Here is a 27982-nt window from a genome sequence, read left to right as displayed (position 1 = left end):
TTCTGATCTACCGATAGATTAGGATTGTGTTCATCCCAAAAATTGGAAAAGAGACATTGGGAATCTTGTATTAAATTACTTAATAACTTGTATGATTTGGATAACATTTTATTAGGAAGCAAAAGTGTTTGGATTATCGTGTCTAGATTATTAAGATCTTGTTTTTTCGGATTTATATGATCCAATTTAGTCAAATCTAATTCTCTTAATTGGCGTAAAGTTGTGGTATAAGTGAGATTAACCTTAAGTAAGTTACGTATATCTGACAAAGGTTTATCTTTATAATTCAAAAGATCCCAAACCTTGAGATTTTTGATTCGGGGAAATTTTGTGAGATCAAAAAGGTTATAATTTAATTTAAAGTTGGGATTTAAGTGAAAAGGCTGAAGTACATGTGAGACAGCATCTAGGTTGATGAGTTTTAAAATCTCTTGGAAAGCTTTTGCTTTATGTTTTAGGAAATTAGAAATTTTAAGAGTGTTTATGATATCCGTAGGTAGAAAAGGAAGAACTGCAGGATTAATATTTTTGGATATAATGTATTGATGCCATAGTTTCACCCAACTGGGATACTGATTGTAATTAGAAGGATTCATTCTGGAGATAACTAAAAGTTTGTTAGCTGAAATAATTAGATAATTTAAATAAAAGTTAGGCAAACCGAACCCTCCCTTATTTTTATGTATTGTCAATTTGGAGTAAGAAATCCTAACTGATCTAGGATACCATATAAATTTGGCTAATTCTTTGTTAACCTTATCAAAAAAAATTTTAGGAATAATTTGATCTGAGGAATTGAATTGAAAAAGAAGTTTGGACAAAATATTCATCTTAATTATAGCAGCTTTAGATAAGAGTGATAAGTTTAAAATTTCCCATTTATGTAAATCCAACAATATTGAAGACCATAACTTAGCTAAGTTATTTTGAAATGTGGATAAACTGTTATGTTCAATATGGATACCTAAGTATTTAACTCCATACATAATTTTAAAAGGGGAGTCATGAAGAAAATGTATTTTATGAGCTAGAGGGTTAATCGGGAGAATATGAGTTTTATTTGAATTAATGTAATAATCAGAGGCTAGTGAAAATAAATCTAGACAGTTAACCAGTTTTTTAAGATCAGTAATAGGTGTTTGAAAATAAATGACAAGGTCATCTGCAAACGCTGACAAAAGCAGATTTGTATTCAATAATCTAGGAATTCTATGAAAAGATTTTTGTGCTAGATAAAGTAATAAAGGCTCAATATATAAATTAAAAAGAAAAGGAGAAAGCGGGCACCCTTGCCTTGTACCACTAGTAATTTTAATCGGTTTAGATGTACATCCATTTATATGCAATATGGTAGAAGAATCTTTATACAACATTCTAATGAAATTTATAAAAATAGTAGGTAGATTAAAACAAATCATAGTTTGAAATAAAAATTCCCAATTCACTCTGTCAAAGGCCTTCGAAGCATCAAGAAACAATGCATAGAGAGGATTCTTATTAAATTTGGTGAAATGTATTATAGATTCTAAAGTTAAAGTATTATCCCATGCATGTTTATGGGACATAAAGCCTGTTTGCTCTGAAGAAATTATAAATGGTAAAACCTTTTTTAATCTGTTAGCAAGAATAGAGGCTAAAATTTTAATATCTATATTAATTAATGCAATAGGCCTATAGTTGTGTGGATCCAATTTATCTTTATTGTTTTTTCGGAATTAGAATGGATTTTGAAATGTTCCAATGCAGATCGGAAATGTTATTAGTTTGTATATAGTTATATACTTTAAAGAGGAAGGGGGCTAATTCTGTTTTGAAAGCTTTAAAGAATTCAGCCGTGTAACCGTCAGGGCCAGGCGATTTACCATTTTTGAGTCTGTCAATAGACTCAGAAATTTCCTGAATAGTTAAAGGAGCTGATGGAGATTTCTGACATTCATCACTCAATTTGGGAAATACAATAGAACCCAGGAAATCATTAATATGATTCTTAGTTGTAGGATTAGGGGTCTTAGAATATAAGTCTGTGTATAAAGAAGTGAAGATTAACATTATATCTTTATCAGTGCTATATATCTGTTTTTTGAATTGTATGGGCGCTATCCTATGTCTGGTAAGGTTATTTTTAATTATCCGTGCAAGAGTTTAGAAGGCACCTGAGCCTATTCAGAATAAGTAGCTAAAAGCTTTTGTTCTAATATAGAAAGATTGTGTTGATGTAAAAGAAGCAATTGCTTTTAAGAATCTATTAATTGCTTATAAATCGAAGGAATAGGGTTCACTCTGTAATCATTTTCAAGAGACTGAATCTTATTTTTAAGGAAAAGCTCTTTATTTCTATAATATTTTTTTGAGAAATGAAGCCTTACTAATAAGTATCCCCCTTATTTTAGCCTTGCATGCAGCCCATTGAATATCATAAGGAATCTTAGTTGACTCTAGGTTTAAATCCACTTCCCGAATTATTTCAACACATAATATTTTGATTTCCATATTAGATAGCAAATTATTATTTAATGTCCACGTACTGCATTTTGATGATAAAGGGGTATTTGAAACTATGTATAATTTTAACAAAATTCTTGAGTGATCTGAGAGAAACCTCGGCTCAATAGAGAAATTAGTTATAAAGTGAGATATGGTAGCTGATACAAGAAAGAAATCTAACCTTGACCATGTGTTGTAACATTTTGAATAATATGTAAATATGTCTTTCTTAGTAGAGTAATTAGTGAATTGTAATGGGTCTATAAGATCAAGATCTAACATAAGTTCCTCAAGTGCAATGGATGCTTGATGATTATATGAGGACGAGTTACTAGTGCGATCCAAAATTGGACTTATAATAGCATTCCAGTCTCCCCCGACTATGATATAATGATCTTTAAAAGATAAAATAATATTATAAATCTGAAGAATGAAAATGTGTTGAACATTACAAGGTCCATAAATGTTTAAGAATAAAAAAGGTTTGTCAAGATTATGTATTTTGGTAGTAAAGTAACACCATCTACCATTATTGTCGTAATCCTCCTCAATAATGACCCCCTGAAAGTTCTGTTTGATGAAAATGGCCACCCCTTTAGAATTGGAAGAATCTCTAGCCGCTATTATTTTTCTAATCCACCTTTTATTCCCATCTTTAAACCATTAATTTCTGGGTAAATGAGTTTCTTGTAAGAAACAAATATTGGCTTGGGATTTGAAAATTAAATGATGTAATAGAGATTTCTTGGCTTTATTATTCATCCCTCTCACATTCTATGAGTCAATGTTCAATAAACTCATCTTCTGTAAATCAGATTGTAAGGAAAAAGGAAAATGTAATATGTATTGTTAGTATGTTGCACATAATATAAGATTTGGTCCTACTAAATATAGTGTTTTGAGCAATGTTTAGATTTAAGATTTTTATATATATCATTACAAGGTAATCCCTCAAGACTCCCCCGGTGCCTAACCACCCCCACTTACTTATAAAAGAAAAACAGAAATGATAAAATAAGAAAGGTAGAAAACTGGTTACCATTATATCATAAATACATAAAGTAGATTTATAAAAAGTCCTAACAAGGACTATTAACAAAATAACCAAACTATACATATTTACATAACTATAAATAACAAGATGCCCAACCAGCATGAACCTCTTCAGAAATATACTCCCAGACTCCTATAAATCTATTTAAAATTATAATAGATACAAATAAAATCATGTATTTAGCTTTAAATTACAATAAAATAAGAATATATGAATGTGGCACTCCGACTGTGACACACAAGCTATATTTATAACAATTCCTAAAACAGCTGTAGAATGTATATCAATAAAAGAGGACTGCATAATAATAAGACATTACTACTATAAGTCTTTCATTTCATTAAAATAAATAAAGAATTATCTAGCTTATGCTTCCTATATGAATCATACTAGAAATACAATCTATATAAATTAAAAATCTAACTCACGCGTGTAAGTTCTTCATACACGCATATTAAAAGATGACAAGGCTAGAGGAATTAAATTTGCTTCAGACATTGACTAAAGTATTGACATAAGTTATCCTAATTTGTATTGAAAGATACTCCATAGAATAACATAAAAAATAACCCCATCAATGTCCAGCAAGACATTAACATTGTGAGTTATTGTACCTCTATTGCCCGTAGCAACTACGGAAGTGAGCGAATGGTGAAAAAATCTTTTTACTCAATACCAAACTAAATAATGCACACGAATATACAAGAAAGAGAAAAAAAAAGACATGTATGAGACATAACTACAATCTATCATTCAGAAAAATGATGTCATAAATCAACAAGAATGAATTTTAAAAATTCTGTAAGTCTTGTCAAAAGACATATATCTGGCTTAGTCAAAGTGTCCAGCGATCTTCACATACTTATACAGTTGAATTTGAGAAGATAAAGCCAGATTATTTGTTCGAGGATCGCCATTATGTACTTAAAAGGATGCATAAACTATCATAACGCAACTCCCTAAGTATACCAGCATTATAGATTGCCTCGGACTTGGAGACCGGTTGTTAAAGGGAGCACTAAACGGACGAACCACTCTGAATCAGGCACTGCAGAACACACGAACCTCAACGTTTCACATTTCGACCACACATCTGTGGTAGCAATATAACAGAACCATGCCTTGGGAAGATTAAATAGGTGAGTATTTGCATACCAAATAAAGTTTAGAGCGTAACTCACCCATCAAAAGACAAATGAAGCTGCCTCTGACTGAGATGCTCTCTACTTCGTAGAGCTCCGACAATGCGCTACCATTACCTAGGAACCAGAAAAATTAATAGCCATAAACCAAGATCTCTCACTTACAAAGAAACAGTATGCTATCTTTGTAGCATTAAGACACTCAAACAAGAGCATGTATCATGTGTAACATTGTTAGCATTTTAAGAGGCTAACGCGGGAATCTCATTGAACAACTTCATAAAAATGCCTTTCGCTTCTTTAGGATCTTTTGCTGAGTGTTTAATGTCTTTGTATGTAAATGTCAACGTGTTCGGGTAGCGCATTTGGAATTTGATTCCACGTTTGATCGAGTCAGCACAGAATGGTGACAACTTTTGTCTACATATTTTTATCTGAAGAGGCAAGTCTTGTGAAAAAGACAGATTGTGTTTGTTTCACGTAACAATCTTCTTGTTTCTTGCTGCAGCCAAGATTTTTTGAGTGTCCTGAAAGTTTAGAAGTTTAGTATATATAAGTCTTGGTACTACAGAATCCTGACGAACATGCAGCGCTCTATGTGCTCTTTCAACAATCAGGGAATCAGGGCTTAACTCTTGATTTAACAATGCCCCAAAGATTTGTTTGGTAACTGTTAGGAGATTATTATTTTCATATATTTCGGGAAGCCCTCTTATTATTACATTGTTACGGCGACTTCTCGCCTCTAAGTCTAGTATCTTTGCCTGCATCTCCGCTAAAAGGGCATCTTTAGTTTTTAAGACACTGTCTATGGAATCAACTCTCATTTCTATTACTTGGTTTTTATTCTCAAGAATGTCCATTCTATTTGAGATATGTTTAAGGTTTGTACCAAATTCTGTGAGTTGTTCCGAAAAACCCTGAATGGCAGTTTGAAGAGGTTGAAGCGCTAACTTCAAATCTTCGAGATGGAAGCCAGTATCGTTTCTGTCCTTGGTGCTGGATTTACTAGTGTCAGAGATTTGTTTAGAGGTCCTTAAATGTTTTGAGCCAGTGTCTTTCTCAGGAGAAAGTATAGTAGAAATTTTTGCCTTAGTTGCTTGAGTTTCCATATTGTCTGAGGTACCAGCCATACCCACGAAACAGATTTGGCATACAAGTAGATTGCACAGTTAAACACCTTCTGTAAGTGCGTGGCAGGAGATTGTAGAGACTAAAAAAATATTTTGAAGTAAAATGAAGAGAAAATTTGATTGTATTTCGAAATAAACCAAGTCAGAGCAAAGTATTAACAATCCTTAATCTTTCTATGTAGAAATCTTCAAGAAATGTCAGCTATAAATATGTTTAAAAAGCCAGTAATTAACTAGGATGTGAGGAGCACCGGGAATAAGGGGCACTCTAGTCGGCGACCATCTTGGAATCTCATCCACTCTATCCTCTATCTACCCTCCTTCTGCCTCAGCCTCTCAACTGTCATATCCAAATATTCCCCTGCTAGGATGCTACACAGCTCAAATCAAGAATTATTAGAGATCTACAAACCCAAAACCAAAATAGGCTGCCTTCTCTATAACTATAACCCAGCTACATCCTGGAACCAACTCCCTTTGGAAAAAAAATCCCTCCAGCATAGCAAAAGTTTCAAATTAGCCACAAGGAAATGCCTAAAAACTAAGTGGTCTTGCCACTATAGCCAACCACCCTGAAACCACCATCCTTTCACCTATTTCACCACCTCACTCTTAATGTATCTCTAACACTATTCCCCTGCCTCTTCTACCTATTCCCTTCCTCTATCTCCAACCACTCTTAATTCTTAGTCTCAAAACAACCTACCTGTCTAGTCTGTCTCCTATACTCTACCTCCCCTACATCTCCTACTAGCCATTCTTACTTTCCTTTCTTGTTTCCAAACTCCTATACAACTAGACCCTACCCACTTTAAATAAGCATCTGCCTAACTGTTAACTCATTTTGCTCTAAATAGCTTAAATAATATTGTAACGAGTCACATTTTCTGCTAATTGTTTAAAACCTTGTTTGTAACAACGCACAGACTTGTCTGCCAATTGTTAATACTCTGTATAACTGAATTGCCTGAGGAGCTTTTTTTCTCTCCAGATCTCTGCTTGGAAGATCCTATAGCTGATTGTTACTACTATGTTACTAAAATTTAATAAATTGTTTTCTAGTCCTGAGGAGCTTTTATCCTCAGGTCTCTGCTGAAAATGAGCCAAAAGCTCAGCCAGACTAACCCGGTTAACAAATGTAAAATAAATAAATAAATTTTTGGTCATTGTATGGCCACTTTCTGAATGATATTGTGTTGTTCTGGGCCAACAGTATATATAAATTAGAGTATTTTGTTTATATTTAAACTCAACAATTGATTTACTATGAACTGGTCTTACAACCATATCAATTCTTTTGACATTACTATCTCTAAGAATAGGGAATTGAGTAGTTTTGAATCTAACGGTTTTAGGAAATCTACATATTCTAACTCCCTGCTTTGTTTTTGTAGTGACACCCTGTGCATCAGAAAAAGTCATTAGTTAAGGGCCACCTAGTGAGCCTATCTTGTATGATCTCACAGGAAGATACGTTTACGAATGCCTGGAACTTATGATCTCACAGGAAGATACGTTTACGAATGCCTGGAACTTATGATCTCACAGGAAGATACGTTTACAAATGCCTGGAACTTATGATCTCACAGGAAGATACGTTTACGAATGCCTGGAACTTATGATCTCACAGGAAGATACGTTTACGAATGCTTGGAACTTATTTTTGTGCTTGAATTTCGAGGTTGTCCAAGTAGTTTTAGTACTCCGGTTTTGAAAGACGTAAAAACAAAAAGAGAAAAGGGTGTACTTACAGTTAGTGAATGACGCTGGAGGTGTTATATTATGTTGGATAGAGAAGATGAGAAGTAGGAAGTTTATTATGCAGGGAAACTTTCAACCCATAGCTATTCTCTCACCCCTCTCTAAAATTCAGGAAAATGCATCCATGCCCAACTCCTCAACCACTTGCTTGAAAATCAAATTCTGTCACCCACTCAGCATGGTTTCAGACCAGGACACAGCAGCACTACAGCCCTCCTCTCCTTCCTTGATACAGTTAACCAGGCATGAGATTCTGGTAAAATAACCTAGTTTCTCTTTTCCTCGACCTCTCCAAAGCTTTCGATACCATTTCTCACACTATCCTCCTCTCTAAACTATCTGTCCTCCACATATCCCCACCTACCCTACAATGGTTCAATAGCTATCTTTCCAATTGGCAGCAATCCACCAAATATTAACAGTCTTCCTCTCCCTTCCTCAGTACTTCCACAGGGGTACCCCAAGGCTCCATACTTGATCCTGTCTTATTTAGCATCTTTATTAACAACTTTCACACCACTCTTCCACAATGCTCAATAATCCAGTATGCTGATGACTCTACAATGGGACCAGATGGTGTCCCGGGCTGTGTCCTACATGAACTCCAAGAAGAGCTAAACCCAAACATAAAACTACTGTTCAATCTTAGCCTTACTACAGGATATGTACCCAAAGAGTGGCGTACAGCAACAGTGGTCCCTCAACGGATCCTGGAAACTATCGCCCCATAAGCCTGACTAGCTTGGTCTGCAAAGCTATGGAAAGGATCATCATGGACCTCATAAATATAGATATTGGGGACCTATAGACACTGGATCCTACCCAGTTTGGCTTTGTTAAGGGCAGATCCTGCCTCTTAAACCTGGTTGATTTCTTTGAAACAGTCACCAAGGCCATTGACGAGGGGAAGGTGGTCCACACAGCCTACCTGGACCTCACAAAAGCCTTCGATACAATACCCCACTCGGGCATTATAGATAAGCTCATCAGCTTAAATATAAACCCCTATGTCACTAGATGGGTTGCAAACTGGCTCAAGGACAGAACCCACATGGTTAGAATTGCTGGAGCCATGTCAGACTCCAAACCAGTTACAAGTGGCATCCCACAAGGCTCAGTCCTGGGACCTCTCTTGTTCGGTATATATTTCTCGGCGGTAAAGGCCAACACAGAAGGACTGTGGCTGACCAAGTTCGCAGATGACTGCAAACTGGGTGCCATAATCAACTCTCCAGCCGACACAAGCATCCTCCAAAAGGGCCTCATAGAAACAGACAACTGGTGCCAGAGCCATGGCCTCAAGCTAAATGCCAAAAGTGTATAGTCATCCCTTTGGCAAAAACAGTGCCCACAAATTACCACATAGGTGGTAATCCATTAAGTACAGAAGAAGTACTTAGGGACCTGGGGACCCAAGTTGATAGCAATCTCTCATTTGACAACCACGTTGCCAAAGTGGTTAGAAAAACATTTTATATAGCCCACCTAATCATGAAGGGATTCACATCTAGATCAGGGGAGGTCATCATACCTCTTTACTCATCCCTCATCAGGCCCATAATTGAGTACAATGCCCCTTTTGGGATGTACCTTACCAGACACCTGCAGCAACTGGAAAGACCCCAAAAGTACCTCACCAAGAGGATCAAAGGGCTCAAACAGATGCCATATGCTGCCCGGTTAAAGAAACTCCAGCTCTACTCAGTGGCATACCGCCTGCTCAGAGGCGATCTGTGCCTGACGATAAAGCCATGTCCAACCCAGAATTAATGGACATGCTGCACCTCAGAAAATCCAAATCCCATCGAGCTACGCCGAGAGACTTGAACCTCAGCACTGAAATAAATAGGACATGCTGGAGGGACAGATTCATAACCCAGAGGCTCCCTTCACTCTGGAATAAAATCCCAGTCCAGGTTAGGCAGAGTCCCACATTGACTCTCTTCAAGAGGAATCTTGATGAATGGATGGGAGATCGTAGGTTTACCCCGGCTATCACTTCTGTGTTACTGTTAGACAGAGGCACAGTATACTAACCTCAAAAAACGCATAGCAAAATTAATTTAAAATGGGTGGCGAAAGCCAAACATACTCTGGCTAGGCTTATAAATGCCCTAGGGCAGATAGCCTAGTATGAACCTATGAACCTATGAATAATATGCACTGCAAATTCCAGCTGTTAACTCTAGCAGATCACCCAGAATGCCCTCACCTCTACTGAATCTAGCATGCTTAACAATCATCTTCCCCTAAATCCAAAAAAAAAATAAACTACTAATTTTTACCCCTATAAAAACCACTCCTCTAGATAAAGAACTCTTCAGTATACAACCCCAAGACAATACCACTATAGAAGTTGTATCACACACAAAATTACTAGGCATTATTATAGCTGAAAACCTAAACTTTCACCTACAGATAAACAGTAACACCAAAACAACACACCAAAGGCTCAGTATGCTGTACAGGCACCAACACTTTCTTAGCCTCTCTACTAGACAAACCCTTGCAACTACATTTTTATTACCCCCTCTCCTTTATGGTGCCCCTCTTCTCACTAACATTCAAAATTCTACAAAATCCAAACTTGATATGTGTTACAACAGAATAGACAAATTTGCCACCAAGGCCAAATTCTCATCCCACCACTGTAATTCACTGAGGTCTGCTCTTCAAATTTTCCCTTAGAACTAGCCAGTTGTTTAGCTTTAGCACTCAAATATGTTTCTTTGAGCTCAGCACTTGTTCAGAACTCATTGTAAGCACTAAATAAGCTACAAATTACTACAGCACTCAATGTTTCTCACTTGTCTAGAGGAAAACAGTTTTTAGTACTTAATAAGCACCTATCCAGGCATGTCTAAGGGTTAGCTCCCAGTGTTGTCTCCTGTCTACCAGATGAATCTGGTCATCTTGGGGCAATGCAGCAATTGCCTCATGTACACAGACAACCCTCTCCTCTTACCACCCAACCCTACAACCTGAGAGAGATGCACTTATATAGCCAAACTGGAAGCAAAGCTCTCTTCACCCAAGACTGGACTAGACAGTCAAGAGGAGAAGGTAAACACTAACACCACAGCACACTCATCACATAGTCCCTCAAAACCTGCACCACCAAAGCACACACATAGAAACACAAAACACACACTTACATTCACAGAGGCTCTCAATAAAAATCTGCTAAAGCAACAGAGACCTCCAAAGCAGAATTGCAAGCAACCTCCACCCCCCAACACAACCCAAATGACACATAGCCCACAAACTCAGTGTGCCATTCAACCACAGCCCATAAGGCATAACAACGTACCCAACACTCTAGTTATAGGTGATTCTATAGTCAGGCACACTGATGTTCCACTTACCAGGCTAAACAAGGAGAAAGTTACTGTCAGCTGCCTGTTGGGTGCCAGAATCCACCACATAACGCATGCACTCAATTCATTCCACAACAAGTACAAATATCACTCTGTAATTGTACATGTTGGTGTGAATGACCTGAGACGTACCGCCCTGAACTATATGAAAAGAGACATGGAGGAGCTCCCTGATCTTGTAGCCCAGGCAGGTATGACCCTAGCACTGAGTAGCATCCTGCCATCACCCATAATGATACCACAGTTGTTGTTGTGTCTTTCGGCTTTTCCCGGTTAGGGGTCGCCACAGCTGAACTCTGGTCTGCTAATGATTGGCAGAAGATTTCTACATACCGAGTTGCCAGCCCTGATGCACAACCTTCAACGAAGGTATGCCCATTCACGCATGTCTCCACACAGATGACGCTCTAGCTGAGAATCAAGCCGAACATAATGAGTACAAGAACAAAATGACTGACTTCAAAAATTGGCTAAGCTTCTGGTGTCTTTCTAAGGGAATCCAGTATCTGTCTGCCTGGGATGACATGATCGACAGTCCACGATGCTTTGCCAGAGATGGCCTGCACCTGTCGCCCTTGGGATTCCAGATACTGGCTAAGGCTCTTGCCACCCCTATAGTGCCTTTTTTGGCAAGGTTCAAATGACAAATTCACCACCGTAACAGGTACAAGCAAGCAAAATCCGTGGGTAATGTATTCAGTGCTAGAAGTCTAAACCTCAAAATGCACTCACTCAAGGCACTCCTTAAAATGGAGAACATCGACATCTGTGCAGTAACAGAGACCTGTTTCAAGGCTCCAGAGAGCACCTCTGCATTACCAGGCTATAATTCATATCACACCTTTCGGCCACCTAACCTGAACTGAAACACTAAAGGCAGAGGTGTGCCCATATTCATTAAGGATCTCCACACCTCTAGGCTAGTTGCTCAGCATAATGCATTCGTGATTATCCAAGTGCAACTAACTCTGGGCAAGACCACCAACCAAACTGTAGCTTGCTACAGATCCCCCACCATGGCCAGGATTCCCACTCCTCATTTCTTGATACACTGGAAAATATTGGGGCACAACCCGACACCCTAATAATGGGTGATTTGAACTACCCCACCATTAACTGAAAAACTACTCATGTACCAACTCTTTTGCTGAACGTTTTCTGGAATTCATAAATTCCAGTGCCTTGGATCAAAGTATCCACACCCCACCAGTGGCAGCAATATTCTAGACCTGGTCATTACCAACATGGGTGACCAGTGTTCCACACCAGAGGTCAGTTCCTTGTTGGTCAGATCCAACTACAAGCTAATCACCCTACACATCCACATCCCACCCCCCACCCCCATTAGGGAAACCACCGTAAAAAATTTCTCCAAAGCCAACTTCACTCTTCTCAAGACAGAAGTGACAAACTTTACGACACCCATGCCGATGGACAGTAGAGGTATGTCTGTTGAATCCTACACAAATGCATTTTATAAGCACTTACATGAGTACATGGATCGTGCTATCCCTAACAGAACCAAGATGCTATCCTCCAAAAAAAGGAAAGCAATCCGGTGTTTGCCTGCTATAAACAAACTCTACAACAGAAGACAGAAACTGTTGCAAAAAAGAGTAAAATCTCATGACTTTAGGAACTCCCTGGTCAGCCTCAGTAAGAAGCTGAGATCCCTCATAAAATCCTCCAAAGCTAGTTACAAAAACAATATTGCCACTGATTCTAAAGACAACCCCAAAGCATTCTATAGCTATGTCAAGAATCTCAATGACAACACTCAGATCTGCTGTGAGTTACAGGACAATGGCACTAAATATATAGAACCAACTAATATTGCCAACATCCTTGCAGATAGGGTGAGTGCTAACTTTACCCCCCCCCCCTTACCCCCTAAAGGGCCCATCTCAATACTGGAAGAATACAACATTCCTGTAATCAAGGCTTCATAGGTAAAAACCACACTTTCCAAAGCCAAGAACACAGCATCCATGGGACCTGACAACATCCCAGGCTGCATTCTACACGAACTACAGAATGAACTGGCACCCCACCTAAGTACCATGTTCAATTAAAGCCTCACCTCAGGCTATATGCCCACTGAATGGTGCACAGCAATGGTTATCCCACTCCACAAAGGAGGGAGCCACCACGGACCCTGGGAACTACTGCCCATTAGCCTGATGAGCCTGGTCTGCAAGGCCATGGAACGTATCATCATGGAACTTATAAACAAAGACATTGGTAATCTCCAAACTCTGGACCCCACCCCGTTCGGGTCTGTAAAAGGCAGATTGTGTCTCCAAAACTAGATAGACTTATTTGAAGCAGTCACTAAAGCCGTAGATGAGGGTAAGGTGGTTCACACAGCCTATCTAGATCTCACCAAGGCTTTCGACACCATCCCCCACTCTGGAATTATAGATAAACTCACTAAACTAGGTATAAGTCCCTACGTCACAAGATGGGTTGCCAACTGGCTCACTGACAGAACTCACACTGAGAAAGTAGCAGACTCCAAATCTGATTTCAGACCAGTGACAAGTGGAGTACCAAAGGGTTCAGTCCTGGGTCCTTTCCTGTTTGGTATCTACTTCTCTGAAGTACAGGCTAACACAGAAGGTCTTTGGCTAATGAAGTTCGCAGATGACTGCAAACTAGGAGCCATAATCAAAACTCCTAATGATGTGGGCATCCTACGAAAGGGCCTCACTGAGACAGATGCCTGGAGTCAAAGCCATGGCCTCAAGCTCAATCCCAAAAATTGCATTGTCATCCCTTTTGGTAAAAACTGTGTACCCATGAACTACCACATAGGCGGTAGTCTACTTAACACTGAAAAGTATGATAAGAGACCTTGGGACACAGGTGGACAGTAGTCTGTCCTTTGATAATCACATTGCCACAGTAGTCAGGAAATCCTTCTACATGACACACCTCATCACAAAAGGTTTATCATCCCGAAAAAAAGAGGTCATTGTTCCCCTCTACTCATCACAAATTAGACCCATTATAGAGTACAAAGCCCCTTTTGGTATGTACCTCACAAGACATCTACAACAACTGGGAAGGCTGCAGAAATACCTCACAAAGAAGATTACCAGCCTCAAACAGATGCCCTACGCAGAATGTCTGAAACAACTTCAGCTTTACTCTGTTGCATATCGCCTACTCAGAGGCAATCTCTGCCTAGTGTACAAACCTATGTCCAACCCAGAGCTGTTGGACATGCTCCACTTAAAGAAATCCCAATCCCTCTGAGCTACATGCTCTAGGGACCTAAACCTTGTCACCCCAATAAACAGAACATGCTGGAGGGATAGATTCCTGTCCCAGAGACTTCCCATACCCTGGAACAAACTACTTATCTATATCAAACAAAGCTCTTCATTAGCACTCTTCAAGAAAAATCTTGATGATTGGATGGGAAATAGGAAATTCACCCCAGGGATCACTTCTGTGGCTCTTCTCGACAGGGGCACATTAAAATAATTTTCTTGAGTGGCGAAAGCCAGGGTACCTTTTTGGCTAGGCTTATATAGGCCCTAGGGCCAATAGCCTAGTACCTACCTATGAACATATGAACCTATGAAACAATGAGTCTGTTTGGAACTCCCCACCATCTCTCATTCACCCAGCTAACTACAGCACACAAAATAATCTACAGACCCACAGACTGTCCTGCTCTCTCAACTCTACTTGCCAAATACCAACCCAGTAGCCAACTAAGATCTGAAAATCATCTACTTCTAAAAGTAGAAAAGCCCACCTTACCGGCTGGTCAACTGCTCTTCTCTTTCACCATCACCAAACTGTGGAACTCGCTTCCTCCTTCCATAAGAAACACAGGCAGGACCACCACCTTCAAACAAGTAGTGAAAAATCATCTTAACTCTTCCTGGCTGTGTACCTGCTCTATAACAACCCTTCCTGGCTATGTACCTGCTCTATAACAACCCTTCCTGGTATGTACCTGCTCTATAACAACCCTTCCTGGCTCTGTATCTGCTCTATAACAGCCCTTCCTGGCTATGTACCTGCTCTATAACAACCCTTCCTGGCTATGTACCTGCTCTATAACAACCCTTCCTGGCTATGTACCTGCTCTATAACAACCCTTCCTGGCTATGTACCTGCTCTATAACAACCCTTCCTGGCTATGTACCTGCTCTATAACAACCCTTCCTGGCTCTGTACCTGCTCTATAACAACCCTTCCTGGCTATGTACCTGCTCTGTAACAGCCCTTCCTGGCTCTGTACCTGCTCTGTAACAACCCTTCCTGGTATGTACCTGCTCTATAACAACCCTTCCTGGCTATGTACCTGCTCTATAACAACCCTTCCTGGCTATGTACCTGCTCTATAACAACCCTTCCTGGCTATGTACCTGCTCTATAACAACCCTTCCTGGCTCTGTACCTGCTCTATAACAACCCTTCCTGGCTCTGTACCTGCTCTATAACAACCCTTCCTGGCTATGTACCTGCTCTATAACAACCCTTCCTGGCTATGTACCTGCTCTATAACAACCCTTCCTGGCTCTGTACCTGCTCTATAACAACCCTTCCTGGCTCTGTACCTGCTCTATAACAACCCTTCCTGGCTATGTACCTGCTCTATAACAACCCTTCCTGGCTCTGTACCTGCTCTATAACAACCCTTCCTGGCTCTGTACCTGCTCTATAACAACCCTTCCTGGCTCTGTACCTGCTCTATAACAACCCTTCCTGGCTATGTACCTGCTCTATAACAACCCTTCCTGGCTATGTACCTGCTCTATAACAACCCTTCCTGGCTCTGTACCTGCTCTATAACAACCTTCCTGGCTATGTACCTGCTCTATAACAACCCTTCCTGGCTATGTACCTGCTCTATAACAACCCTTCCTGGCTCTGTACCTGCTCTATAACAACCCTTCCTGGCTATGTACCTGCTCTATAACAACCCTTCCTGGCTATGTACCTGCTCTATAACAACCCTTCCTGGCTCTGTACCTGCTCTATAACAACCCTTCCTGGCTCTGTACCTGCTCTATAACAACCCTTCCTGGCTCTGTACCTGCTCTATAACAACCCTTCCTGGCTATGTACCTGCTCTATAACAACCCTTCCTGGCTCTGTACCTGCTCTATAACAACCCTTCCTGGCTATGTACCTGCTCTATAACAACCCTTCCTGGCTATGTACCTGCTCTATAACAACCCTTCCTGGCTATGTACCTGCTCTATAACAACCCTTCCTGGCTCTGTACCTGCTCTATAACAACCCTTCCTGGCTATGTACCTGCTCTATAACAACCCTTCCTGGCTCTGTACCTGCTCTATAACAACCCTTCCTGGCTATGTACCTGCTCTATAACAACCCTTCCTGGCTCTGTACCTGCTCTATAACAACCCTTCCTGGCTCTGTACCTGCTCTATAACAACCCTTCCTGGCTATGTACCTGCTCTATAACAACCCTTCCTGGCTATGTACCTGCTCTATAACAACCCTTCCTGGCTATGTACCTGCTCTATAACAACCCTTCCTGGCTATGTACCTGCTCTATAACAACCCTTCCTGGCTATGTACCTGCTCTATAACAACCCTTCCTGGCTATGTACCTGCTCTATAACAACCCTTCCTGGCTATGTACCTGCTCTGTAACAACTCTTCCTGGCTATGTACCTGCTCTATAACAACCCTTCCTGGCTATGTACCTGCTCTATAACAACCCTTCCTGGCTCTGTACCTGCTCTATAACAACCCTTCCTGGCTCTGACCTGCTCTATAACAACCCTTCCTGGCTCTGTACCTGCTCTATAACAACCCTTCCTGGCTCTATACCTGCTCTATAACAACCTTTCCTGGCTCTGTACCTGCTCTATAACAACCCTTCCTGGCTCTATACCTGCTCTATAACAACCCTTCCTGGCTCTGTACCTGCTCTATAACAACCCTTCCTGGCTCTGTACCTGCTCTATAACAACCCTTCCTGGCTCTGTACCTGCTCTATAACAACCCTTCCTGGCTCTGTACCTGCTCTATAACAACCCTTCCTGGCTATGTACCTGCTCTATAACAACCCTTCCTGGCTCTGTACCTGCTCTATAACAACCCTTCCTGGCTCTGTACCTGCTCTATAACAACCCTTCCTGGCTATGTACCTGCTCTATAACAACCCTTCCTGGCTATGTACCTGCTCTATAACAACCCTTCCTGGCTCTGTACCTGCTCTATAACAACCCTTCCTGGCTCTGTACCTGCTCTATAACAACCCTTCCTGGCTATGTACCTGCTCTATAACAACCCTTCCTGGCTATGTACCTGCTCTATAACAACCCTTCCTGGCTATGTACCTGCTCTATAACAACCCTTCCTGGCTCTGTACCTGCTCTATAACAACCCTTCCTGGCTATGTACCTGCTCTATAACAACCCTTCCTGGCTCTGTACCTGCTCTATAACAACCCTTCCTGGCTCTGTACCTGCTCTATAACAACCCTTCCTGGCTATGTACCTGCTCTATAACAACCCTTCCTGGCTCTGTACCTGCTCTATAACAACCCTTCCTGGCTATGTACCTGCTCTGTAACAACCCTTCATGGTATGTACCTGCTCTATAACAACCCTTCCTGGCTATGTACCTGCTCTGTAACAACCCTTCCTGGTATGTACCTGCTCTATAACAACCCTTCCTGGCTATGTACCTGCTCTGTAACAACTCTTCTTGGCTATGTACCTGCTCTATAACAACCCTTCCTGGCTATGTACCTGCTCTATAACAGCCCTTCCTGGCTCTGTACCTGCTCTATAACAACCCTTCCTGGCTCTGACAAGCTCTATAACAACCCTTCCTGGCTATGTACCTGCTCTATAACAACCCTTCCTGGCTCTATACCTGCTCTATAACAACCTTTCCTGGCTCTGTACCTGCTCTATAACAACCCTTCCTGGCTCTATACCTGCTCTATAACAACCTTTCCTGGCTCTGTACCTGCTCTATAACAACCCTTCCTGGCTCTGTACCTGCTCTATAACAACCCTTCCTGGCTCTGTACCTGCTCTATAACAACCCTTCCTGGCTATGTACCTGCTCTATAACAGCCCTTCCTGGCTCTGTACCTGCTCTGTAACAACCCTTCCTGGCTCTGTACCTGCTCTATAACAACCCTTCCTGGCTCTGTACCTGCTCTATAACAATCCTTCCTGGCTATGTACCTGCTCTATAACAACCCTTCCTGGTATGTACCTGCTCTATAACAACCCTTCCTGGCTATGTACCTGCTCTATAACAACCCTTCCTGGCTATGTACCTGCTCTATAACAACCCTTCCTGGCTCTGTACCTGCTCTATAACAACCCTTCCTGGCTATGTACCTGCTCTATAACAGCCCTTCCTGGCTCTGTACCTGCTCTATAACAACCCTTCCTGGCTCTGACCTGCTCTATAACAACCCTTCCTGGCTGCTCTATAACCTAACCTCCTCCTTCTCCTTATATTATAACTAAATTCTTATGCTTTTTACTTCTAGTGACTGATGATACTTTCTCATTTAATTTTTTTCTTTTATCACTGGTACAATAATGCTGATTACTTTATCTCCGTTTTTATCCCCCCCCCCACCGAATTCATCTGGCAACCAACAAAATTCCTGCTTTTATGTATATATTCTGTATATATCACTGTAACCACTATGTATAACACTGTTTCTACTTTTGTACCAATTAATGTTTAATTTTTTTTTCTGAACCTATGTTCTTGTCGGAGCTCTTCTCCCTGGGCCTCCACTGAAAATGGTCTCTTTTAGGCCCAGTAGACTTTCCCGGTAAACAAATGCAATAAATAAATAATAAATAAATAAATGAGGTGGATTGGTAGAGGGAAAGTGCAGGATGTGGTATAGTGTAGAGTGGGAGGGGGAGTAGTTGCTTGGAGGGGATGGGTAATTGGGTGAGTAAGTGGTTTGATTGGTGTTAGGTGTGGGAGGAGTCTAGAGAGTATAAACCTAATGAATGTGGGGGGTGGGTTGGAATGGGGGTAGGGGAGCAGAGTGAGCCTGAGTGCAGCAAGGGCGAATGGAGTGGGTAGAGCCTGGTCCGCAATTGCACTTTAGATTGACGATCCGTGTACTTAGGTAAGTGGCTCAGTGAAAAAAAAAGTGGCTCAATGAAACAGCCTCACAGATTATTAGAGAAAAAAAGTGGCTCTCGACTGGAAAAGTACAGTTTTGTACCTACCATAAATGTAGATGTTCGAAGATCCACATTGCTGCAGTCCTAACACTTGGGTAGTCCGCTGTCCCTCGGTCGGCCCGAATATCAGAGTATATTGACGTCGGTCAAGGCGCATTTGACTGACATCAGAACGTCAGGGTACAAATGCGCATGACCGACGTCATATCCTCAGTCTTTTCTTGCCCCAGATGTCAGAAGACCCTAAAAAGAAAGGTCAAAACCCATAGACAACAACTAAACAACCAACCAGCCTAACACCAAAAATATGTACAATATATACAACATATACAATATACACAATATACCTCAGATGGATAACCCAACCCACACAACCACCTCAAACTACAGAGGGGAAGGAGGGAGGGTTGACTGCAGCAATGTGGATCTTCGAACATCTACATTTATGGTAGGTACAAACTGTACTATGTTCTTCATCTCACATTGCTGCAGTCCTAACACTTGGGTAGAATCCCTAATCAGAGGCAAGTGAAGATGGCTAAACTATAATGAAGCAGGAGCTGCCAAAATGCCCTGCAACACAGCAGTGGCAAAACCAGCCCTGGATTTAGAGTACAATGGAAGGTGGTAATGCCTAGAGAAGGTATGCACTGAACTCCAAGTGTCTGCCTCCAAAATATCCTTAGTTGCCACCCCCTCAAAAAGCTGTTGAAGTGGCAGTAGCCCTAGTGGAATGAGGCCTAATCCCAGCTGGAATCTCTTTGCCATGATGGGAATAACAGAAAGCAATGCAAAATCCAATCCACTTAGAAATAGTTTGTTTTGACACCTTGCCCTGAGAGCACAAAGCAAAAGAAACTAATAACTGCTGAGATTGTCTGAACCCTTTAGTTCTGTCCAAATAATATCGCAACTGCCTGTGAACATCTAAAGTGTGCAAAATCTTTTCCCCTTTATTTTGGGGATTTGCATAAAAAGTAGGCAAAGGAATAGTTTGGTTTAAAGCCACACTAGAAACCACTTTAGGCATAAAGGATGGATTAGTACGTAAAGATACCCTATCCTTATGGAAAATTAAGAAAGGCTCAACTGCCATAAGGGCCTGCAATTCAGAAACCCTTCTTGCAGAGGTAATGGCCAACAAAAAAGCAGTCTTCCATGATAAATATTTAAACTCAGCAGTAGCTGCAGGCTCAAAAGGTTGTAGAGTGAGTTTCTCCAACACAAAATTGAGATCCCAAGCAGGAGTAGGAGCTTCGTAGGGTCTTATATTCTTTGCCCTTTAAGAAATTGCTTGAACAAAGGATGAGAAAACAATGGTGGGTCACAGTCGTAGTGAGCTGAAATTGCTGCAGCATGAATCTTAATAGAAGAGAAGGACAAACCTTTGTCCAACAACTCAGTAAGATATTGAAGAGCCACACTTAAATTAGGCTCAGAAACATCCAAATCCTTAGCTGCACTCCAAAACAAAAATCTCTTACATTTATCTGTACACTTTCCTTGTACTAGGCCTTCTAGCTTCCAAAATCACATTCAAAACTTGTTGTGGAAGTTGAGACCTCTATGGTCTAAAACAGAATATGCCAGGCTGTTAGGTGAAGAGAGTGAAGTTTGACATTGAGCAAATGACTGTCCTCCTGGGACAACAGATGTGGAATCAAAGGCAAAGGCCATGGAGGCTTCCTAGACTTCTCAGTAATGGGTACCAGTGCTGTCGAGGCCAATCTGGAGCTATCAAAATCATCCTTGGCTTGTCCTGTCTGACCTTCAGAAGTACCTTTGGGAGGAGAGGCAGAGGTGGAAAGGCATACACATGAAGATTTTTCCAACTGAAAGAAAGAGCATCCACTTTCCAAGCTGTGGGATGAAACCTTTGTGCAAAACTTTGGCAGCTGGTGGTTTAGTGGAGAAGCGAACAGATCTATGTCTGGAGTTCCCCAGGACACTGTCAATTTCTGAAATACATGAAGATCCAGTTTCCACTTTGGGGATCCATGATTTGTCTGCTTAACACATCTGCTAAGGAGTTCTGTGCTCCGCAGAAACCTTGCCTGAAGACTTAGTTGTAAACTGAGAGCAGTCTCCCACAAAATCATTGCTTGCCTGCATAGAGGATAAGAATGTGTTCCCCTTGCTTGTTGATGTACCACATGACAGTTGTGTTCTCTGTTAGAATCAACACCTGCCCTGGACGAAGTAAATCCTTGAAAGCTATTAATGCAAACTGGACTGCTAACATCTCCTTCAAGTTGATATGTAGATGCTGTAGTCTGACAGGCCACTTGTCTTGTATCCACTTTCCGTTTAGATGAGCTTCCCAAGCTTTGTCCGAGGCATCTGTCGTTAAAATTTGACTCGCCTCTGGCCGGGTCACAGAGAGTCCCTTGTTTAGGTGACATTCCTGAGCCCACCACAAAAATTCCTTTTGAATGCAAGGTATTATTGGAATGACAGTGTCCAGATCCTGGCAGTGCTGTGTCCATACATTTTTGAGATACCATTGCAACTTCCTCATATGCAGTTTGGCATTGGGAAGCACCAGAATACAAGATGCCATGAACCCTAAGGTTTGAAGGACTGTCCTTGCAGTCAGCCCGGACTGAAGAGATAGATGATGGAAGTAAAGGGAAAGATTCTTTTGTTTGTCCGGGGTTAGAAAGGCCATCTGGGATGCTGTATTCAGTCTTACACCCAGAAAGCACATGTCTTGAGAGGGTACTAGACTGGACTGTATTTCGTTCACAGAATACCCCAGGCATGTTAGCACTGCTATCACATATTCCAAATGACGAAGGAGCTCGTCCCTTCCTTGAGCCAGAATCAGGCAATCGTCCAAATAAGGATAGATTTGTATTCCTTTCAGCCTGAAGAAAGCTATCACTGGAGCCAGAACTTTCAGAATACTCTGGGCAGTAGATAAGCCAAAGGGCAATGCAGAGAACTGATAGTGAGAAGTCCCAGTCCGAAACGCAGATACTTCCTGCAACTTAGCCTGATAGGAACATGAAGGTAAGCCTCCTTGAGATCCAAAGTTACCATCCAGTGATCCTTGCCCAGCAGCGTAAAAGCTGTTGTAACGTCAACATTTTGAACTTGGGAATGTCCAGATAAGTGTTGAGGATAGATAAATCCAAAATTGGTCTCCATGTGTTCCCCTTTTTGGTACAAGGAACAGGCGAGAATAAAATCCTAGGCCCCTTTCTGGCATAGGAACCGGCTGTATGGCCCCTATTTGGAGTAACAGAGAAATTTGCTTGTGAGCCTCTATTCTTTGTTGAGGAGGAATGTCTGGCATGCCTTTGAAAGGAGGCAAGGTATGGAAATAAAACCTGTAACCGTGATGTATGATATCCAATACCCATCTGTCTTGGGTAATCAAACTCCAATTTTCTTTGAAAAGTGCCAACCTTCCTCCCAAAGGTGCTGCCAGGCGAGAAGGTTCTGGCAGCTGAAAAGGTAGGTCATTGGGTCTGTTTACGAAAGGACTGACCCCTGCCCTCACCCGGAGACTGTGCAGGAGAACTCCTGTTCTAGGCCTGAAAGAGCCCTGACCTCTGCCCCTGCCACGTCTAGATCTACCCCTAGACTGGGAATCATAAGAAGGATATGTCCACCCCTTAGTAGGCCAATTTCTACTAAACTTTGGAGGCTGAACCTGCAAAAAATCCTTAACAGTCTGCATAGACTTAGCCTTGTCTTCCATTTTCTTTAAAACTGCCTCAACAGGAGAACCAAACAAGACATCAGATTGCAAAGGGGCATCCAAAATCCTAGTTTTAACATGGTCAGATAAATTTTGATCCCTCAGCAAGGCATGCCTGTGAAGAACTGACCCAGTGGCAGCCACCCTAGAAGAGGCCTGTACAGCATCAAAACCACATTGCAAAGAATGCTTACCCACCTGTTCAGAAACATGCACTAAATCTTGTAACTCTTTACAATCAATACCTTCCGCCAGAGCATCAACCTTAGATTTCAACTGTGAAAGGAGATAATTTTGATATTTCAACATGTGAAACTGGCAATTCAAAGCTCTCATGGAAAGAGTGGAAGAAGTATAAACTTTCTTTCCCCATCTATCCAAGGCCCTGGCCTCTTTATCTGCAGGAACCGGATTCTTGACAACAGAAGCCTTAACACCCTTAGGCCCCTGGCTAACAGTTTCTGGGTCTGCCCTAGGACTTTTAAAAGATACTTATGAGCTTCAGGCACCCTGTAATACCTATCTGGTTTAACAGGAGCAGGAGGCAAAGAATCAGGATTAAGAGAAGCCTCTGCAAACACATCTTCCACCACATTCAGAACAGGAGGTATAGCCAAAGGCCTATGCTGGGATAAAACAAAATTCCCTAAGCCTTTTCCTGGAATCAGAGAAGTCCTGACCTTCCCATTTAAAATGCTCTCTCATGGAGTGAAGGGTTTCTGAAAAGAAAAATCCTCAGGAGAAGAAGCAGAAGGAGTAGAATCATCCACATCAGAATCAGAATAATGAGAATACTCCTGCAAGTCTTCAGTCAAGCCTGCTCGTAATCCCCAACACTGGTTCCATCCTAGGCCTCTTATCAGGAGGGGGCATAGAGCCTCTAATTAAAGTAATTAAATCTTCTGCCATTTTAAGCATGTGCTTCTTGGGCACAGAACCCAAGAACTAGGAGTGACACTCACAGAAGCTAAACTAGACCTGCCTCTAGGAGAAGCCTTGGAACAGAAAGAGAGGGCCTAGACCCCTTAGGAAGGGAGGGGAGTACAGTTATCTGAGAAGCCCCTACAGCCTGACCTGCCTCCTGGGAGGCCACATCCTGTAAAATCAAAGTTTCTCCCTGGGACTCCAGAGAGGCCTCCGCCGGAACCACCGGTTCCACTGACGCTCTAAAGAACCGGCGTCCGTTCGACGACTCCTCTAACCTAGGTTTAACTGCCTTGTCCTTGCGCTTCTTGAGGAAGCGCCGGAGCATCCGACGGCATATTGTAATTGCACCGCTTCCCAAAGACCAACCTGGCACAATCCAACCTTCGCTTTATAGTGCTTATTGAACCTAGCACAAAAGCGACACCCAACAACGCCGTGCTCAGGTCCCAAACAAGGTATACACAAATTATGGTAATCCCTATGCGGTATCTGTTTCCCACAAGAAATACAGTTATTCACTTTTCTGACATCCGTAAACCACTGAGGCAAGAAAAACCAAAATATTCTAACGGGTACTTAACCAACTCTGACTTCGGTCTGAAACTCCGAATTGAAAAATTTCAGAACGCCGAACGGCACTTGCAATACTGCTTCTGCATCGGACCATGCGGCAAAAAAGACTGAGGATATGACGTCGGTCATGCGCATTTGTACCCTGACGTTCTGATGTCAGTCAAATGCGCCTTGACCGACGTCAGCCTTATACTCTGATATTCGGGCCGACCGAGGGACAGCGGACTACCCAAGTGTTAGGACTGCAGCAATGTGAGATGAAGAACATCAGACTGCCTACCCTGCTTGGATTACTTTCAAATACTTAGTAATTCTGTACAATATTTCAAATGATATATTTTTATTTTTTTTTTTTTACTTAGCATGAGTTTGAGTTCGCTACGTCTACTACCATTATCTGATCAGATTAATATACAGTGATTAACTGGATATTTATGGATTGAAATCTTCCACACAGAGAAGTTTCTTACACTGTTTTGTTTTTTGACCCACTATACTGGTTTAGTGGGTTGTTTGAGACTTTGGGGATACCACGGAGAATAATTGTATTTTTTTTATATGGTTTTGATTAAAAGGTTCATAATATATGTAAAACATTTAGACTGATTTTTAGCTATATTAATATGTGTTTTTAATTCAACAAGTTGATTGAAGGAATGTTCCATATATTGTTGTTTGTGGTTGGTTTTATTAATAATATTTTTGTATGTTATTGTTTTCATAGTTTCATAGTTTCATAGTATAGTACTAGGCTATCTTCCCTAGGGCATTTATAAGCCTAGCCATAGTGTACATGGCTTTCGCCACTCCATGTAATGATACAAAAGTTTGCAAAATAAATTTAGTTTACTGTGCCTCTGTCTAGTAGTGACACAGAGATGACCCCCGGGGTAAACCTACAATCACCCATCCACTGGTCAAGATTTCTCTTGAAGAGAGTCAGTGAGGGGCTCTGCCTAACATGGACTGGGATCCTGTTCCAGAGTGTGGGAAGCCTCTGTGTTATAGGTTCATAGGTTCATAGATTAGTACTAAGCTAACTGCCCTTGCGAGCCATTTTAAGCCTAGTCAATTATCCCTTGTGAGACTTGAACCCTGCACCTTAACCTTGCAAGGCAAACGCCTTAACCATTAGGCCACCCTCCCAACCCTCCAGTTTGTCCAATTCATATTTGTGCTGAGGTTTAGATCTTTAGCTCTCGTGGCTCTGATGGATTTGGATTTTTTGAGGTGGAGCATCTCCATTAATTCCGGATTGGACATGGCCTTGTACGTCAGGCACAGATCACCTCTGAGCAGGCGGTATGCTACTGAATAGAGCTGGAGCTTCTTTAGTCTGGCAGCATATGACGTATGTTGGAGACCCTTGATCCTCTTGGTGAGGTACTTTTGGGGTCTCTCCAGCTGCTGCAGGTGCCGGGTGAGGTACATACCAAATGGGGCATTGTACTCAATCATAGGCCTGATAAGGGAGGAATATAGAGGTACAATGACATCCTTTGATCTGGATGTGAATCCCTTCATGATAAGGTGGGCAAGGTAGAAGGTCTTTCTAACCACTTTGGCGATGTGGGTGTCAAATGAGAGGTCACTGTCAACTTGGGTCCCCAGGTCTCTGATTACTTTTTCCGTACTTAATGGATTACCACCTATGTGGTAATTTGTGGGTACTTTGTTTTTCCCAAAGGGGATGACTATACATTTTTTGGCATTTAGTTTAAGGCCATGACTCTAGCACCAGTCATCTGTTTCTGTAATGCCCTTTTGAAGGATGCATGTGTCAGCTGGTGTATCGACTATGGCGCCTAGTTTGCTCATCTGCGAACTTTGTCAGCCACAACCCCCCTATGTTTGCCCGCACATCTGAGAAATAAATGCCGAACAAGAGGGGTCCCAAGACAGAGCCCTGTGGGACTCCACTTGTGACTGGCTTAGAATCTGACATAGCTCCAGCTATTCTGACCTTGTGGGTTCTGTCCTTTAGCCAGTTTGCAACCCATCTTGTGACATGCGGGTTTACATTTAAGCTGTTGAGCTTGTCTATGATGCCTGAGTGGGGTATTGTGTTGAAGGCTTTTGCCAGGTCCAGGTAGGCTGTATGAACTGCTTTGCCCTCATCGATGGCTCTAGTGACTGTTTCAAAAAAGTCCACCAGGTTCAAAAGGCAGGATCTGCCTTTTACAAAGCTGAACTGGGTAGGGTCAATTGTCTGTAGGTCCCCGATGTCTTTGTTTATGAGTTCCATAATGATCCTTTCCATAGCTTTGCAGACCAGGCTGGTTAAGCTTATGGGGTGGTAGTTTCCAGGGTCTGTAGAGGTGCCTCATTTGTGGAGTGGGACCACTGTTGCTGTACGCCAGTGTTCAGGTACATTTCCTGTAGTAAGGCTAAGATTAAACAGCATTCTTATGTGCGGGTTTAGCTCCTCTAGGAGTTCACATAGTACGCAACCCAGGACACCGTCAGGTCCCATTAATGCTGTATTTTTAGCTTTGCTGAGAGCAGTTCTCACCTAGACATCTGAGATGTCAGGGAGGCTGCATTCAGCTGGGATAAATATTTCATCTTTTGGGGGTGAGGGAGGGGAGAAATTTGCACTGAACCTGTCTGCCAGTATGTTGGCAATATCTGTGGGTTCAGTGTATTTCTTGCCGTTATGAACTAACTCTGAGCATATCTGAGGGTTTCCGCCCAGGTTTCTAACATAGCTGAAGAAGGCCTTGTGGTTATCTTTAGTGTCCTTAGTGATTTTTCTCTCAAAGTTGGCCTTGGATGATTTTATGAGTGAACGTGGTTTTTTGCTAGTGCTGATCAGAGATGCCTTCCCTTTATGGGATTTTGCTCTGTCTTGCAGTAGCTTCCTTCTCTCATTATAAAGTTTGTTTATGGCTGGGGTCCACCAGATAGGATGCCTGCCTTTGGTGGAAAGGGTCTTGGTTTTATTTGGGATTGCATGATCCATGCATTCTTGGAGATGTCCGTAGAAAACATTTGTGAAGGATTCAGCAGTGTGGGATGTGGTTTCCACTGGCCCAGGGGGCTTGAAGGATACCATTTCATTCTTAAGGAGTGTAAAGTCAGCTTTTGAGAAGTTTCTCACTGTGGTCTTTTGTGCTGGGGGTGGAGGTTGGATATGAATATCTAGGGTCATTAGTTTGTGGTCTGATCTCACTAGTGAGGGGTAAACTTCCGGTGTTGAGCATTTTGTCCCGATGTTTGTGATGATCAGGTCAAGTATATTATCTCCCCTTGTGGGGGAGGTGACTAGTTGTTCCATCACATTTGAGTTGATGAATTCCAGGAACTTTTGGGCTAGGGTGTTAGGGCTTGAATAATGCACCCAGTCTATGTTTGGGTAGTTGAAGTCTCCCAATATGATGGTGTTTGGTGAGACCTTCATATCCTCCAGTGTCTTAAGGAAGGCTGAATGGAGTTCCTGAGATTAAGAGGGTGGTCTGTAGCATGCTACAAGTTGTATAGCAGTTTTGCCTACGGTTACTTGCACATGCATGGTCTCCGATGCTTCGTACGTTGCCACTAACCTGGAGGTGTGGGTGTCTTTAATGAATATGGACACTCCCCCTCCCTTTGTGGTTCAGCCCAAGTTTTGGGGCCGAAATGCATGATACGAGGTATAACCTGGTAGGGCTGGGG

This window comes from Protopterus annectens, chromosome 2.part1 (assembly GCF_019279795.1).
Source record: "Protopterus annectens isolate FY-2018-M chromosome 2.part1, PAN1.0, whole genome shotgun sequence".
Taxonomy (NCBI): domain Eukaryota; kingdom Metazoa; phylum Chordata; order Ceratodontiformes; family Protopteridae; genus Protopterus; species Protopterus annectens.
Note: the sequence above shows the minus strand (reverse complement) of the source record.